Here is a 2,980-nt window from a genome sequence, read left to right as displayed (position 1 = left end):
CATGATCACACGACTTGCCAATTCCAGAATATTCTGCGTCTCCGTTTACCATCTGTGGAATCTGTCATCTTTGTGTTGTATGGATCATGTGCGGGGAGTGATCTGCCAGGCAGTCGACTCCTGTGTAAATGCCATTCAATCAGTGCTCACTCTAGACATAAAGGCAACCGACATACACATTATGCTAGGGAGGGCCAGGTCTCCTCTCGCCCACAGCGGATGCCAGGATGAGAGCCCTGGGAGTTGGAAGGGTGCGGGGCATCCTGGAGAGTGAAGCTTCCCCTGAATCCCAAAGCTTTGCTGCTCATTGTGGGTGGGTGAGCTTCACCCACGCAATGCTAAAGCAAGGGACTTTGAGTTATTTTGGAAAGTGTTACGCATTAGAATGTAATACGCAAAACGAGAACAATGAAGACAGTCCCCCAATCGAGTGCGAGGACCCTATCTGACTTTGTTATCTCTTCATCATTTTATTTCTCATCGTGGAGAATAGACGCAGCAAATTTGATGACGGCCCCTGAGTTGTGTCATTGTTCTCACCCTCCCTTTCTGAGCTGCTCCTCCCCCATCTCCACGAAGCCGCTGCCCCCAAGGTTCCGGGCTGTTTCCAGGAGCTGTTGTCCCGGGATCTCACATAGTCCTTGGAGGAACTGAACGCTCGCAGCAGATGTTGATTTTTAAACCAGTTGAACTAAGCAACTGCTTGGTTTTAAGAAGGCCTATCTGTGGGGTGAGGTTTCAGGTGACCCCAGGGCAAGAGTCTCCGGCTTTCACCCAGGCCCTGCTCTGAGCACTCACTCCCAGAGCTCCTTTGCACCAAGCCAGACCACCCAAGGGATCCGACTGCCCCAGCAACTGCGTGAGCTTCCACTGCTGGGACAGGCTGAGGTGTGAGTTTCTCATGGAGATTCACGGAGACAGAAGGGAGCCGAACCTAGCACACACATTCGGGAATCAGCTTGGTCGCCGAGGAAGATCAGTAGACGTGCCGAACACACGCTAGACTCTCTGAAAAGGCAGGGAAGCCACACCGAAGTGCCTTTGTTTCTGGTGGGGCAGGGAGGACCCACCCACCTTCCTGGGGTAGCTCTCTGTGGGCAGTTCGAATCACCTCGATTGCTTGTAGTGTTCTTTACCTAGCGCTTTCCTGGCTGCTTGTTTCATCCCCCCATTCCTGGAGTGAGAGGGTCCCACGTGCCTCCCCCTGAGCTGAGGGTCCCTGCTGACATTTTATTGGCTTGGGAAAAAATGACAAAAGAGTTCACCATCTGTTAGGGTATGACATTACATCAGCAGGCGACAGCTGGATCCAGATAGACAGGTTGTTTCCAGCACAGACATACTGCCATTGACCCAGTGATTGTGAATGTCCAGAGCCCCGAGAGCAGATGAACCTCTCTTGCCTGCACCAGACAGGTGCCAAGGTGGGTATCCGGTGGGAGCGTTGCCTAGCAGTAGCTATTTAGTGTGATAATGGCGTTTGATATGTGAATACAAACACCATTGTCACACTCCACAGCTCTGCTAAGGGGACTCTGTAGTTGTTGTCCTCAAATCCTCTCCGCACTCCAGCCTTGCCCATCGTCGGGAACCTCACCAGCTCCGGACACGCCACCTGAGCGGAGAAAAGCAGGGTTCAAGGTGGTGAGTGTCCACAGAAATGTCCCGAGGCAAACGCTTTCTGGTGTTCCTGTAAGAGGGGAGATAGGAAGGGGACCCACTGCCTTACGCGCTGCTACGTGCCCCTCCCCTCCAATTCCCCCCTCCACGAGGCTTCTCTGGGACAGGCACTGTGATTTCCTGGGTTAATGGGTGTGCAGCCAGTTTGCTCAATCCATTTTCTAAGCCAGCAGAGAGGAGCGACTCCCCAGAGGAAATTGAGTTTAGAGAGCAAATCCTCCGTGCCAGACTACCTTGTCAACTCCTATCTGGCTTCCACGTCACTGTGCTTCCCAGCGCACCAGTTTGATCAGTGGGGTCCAGGATACCGTCTAGGGAAAAGGGAATCATTTGGGGGAGGGTGTCACAGCCATTACACGGCTGTCATCTGCTCTCAGTGGCACCCGATGGATAGAGACGCTACCACAGCGCTCTGCTCTTAAGTCTCATCCACCGCCAGCCATCGACGTGATAGTTGAAGGTGGGATTCGAGGGAGGGAGGGAAACAGAAGAAGTGGATCAATGTCAGGTGAAGGTCACTCCTCCTGTAGCAAACGGGAGGGAGGGAGTTCTCGGTAAAGAAGCTCCTTCTGGAAGCATTTGGTGTCCTGTTCAAAACGGTTTCTTTTTTCGGGCCCCGCCGAATGGGAGGGAAGAAGGGATTCGTTGGCTCACGATTGTATGTCCCCCAACGCTAGGAGAGCCTGGTCATCGGCTGGTTTTGCCCTGGGATGGCTGAGTTGTTAACATGGGACAGAGTCTGGCATCGGCGTTAGGACTGGCCCAGGGTTTGCGATGGAAAAATGAACCCTTTGGGATGTTGCCATCAAAATGACCCCCTTTCCATTCGGACTGAGATATTGCCCTTTCCACCTAGTCTCTGTGGTCATTAGCTCACTGTTGAAAGTGGGTGGAACTGATGGAGAACCCTGCCTTTAAAACAAGCACACAATGACAAAAAATCATGTCATAGTAAATGGGGGGGGGGGTGCTGAGTGGAGACACAAAGCCCACTTGTTGGCCACTGGAGATCGCCTTGCAGATGGTCTTAGGCAACCCTTGTGAAAGAGTCATTTGACCCCCAAAGGGGTCTTGACCCACAGGTTGAGAACCGCTGGCATAGAGCAACAACAAACTATTTATAACCCCTGTCTTAAAATATCGAATTGATTTATCACTTCTCAGTCAAAGTTCTTTACGGTTTCCCATCTCATTAGGATAAAATTCACCATGACCTACAAAGCCCATGAAAGTGTACTTCCTGGCTACCTCACAGGTACTCTCCTCTCCATTTTCTCCACGCTCACTCTCTTCCAGGCAC

General features: G+C 52.0%; 1 long non-coding RNA gene across 1 annotated transcript in view; it reads right to left on the bottom strand.

The window, feature by feature from the left end:
* Positions 1–446: 446 nt before the first annotated feature.
* LOC123522384 overlaps positions 447–2,980 on the bottom strand; it is an 8,377-nt gene continuing 5,843 nt past the window's right edge. The window contains exon 3 of the long non-coding RNA XR_006680643.1: positions 447–1,615. This is a non-coding gene — a long non-coding RNA (uncharacterized LOC123522384). The remainder of the gene's footprint in view (positions 1,616–2,980) is intronic.

The sequence above is a fragment of the Echinops telfairi genome, unplaced genomic scaffold (assembly GCF_000313985.2).
Source record: "Echinops telfairi isolate 266 unplaced genomic scaffold, ASM31398v2 ScPeMD7_7400;HRSCAF=8409, whole genome shotgun sequence".
Classification (NCBI taxonomy): domain Eukaryota; kingdom Metazoa; phylum Chordata; class Mammalia; order Afrosoricida; family Tenrecidae; genus Echinops; species Echinops telfairi.
The sequence above is the reverse complement of the archived record's forward strand: the minus strand, read 5'-3'. Positions and strand labels throughout refer to the sequence as shown.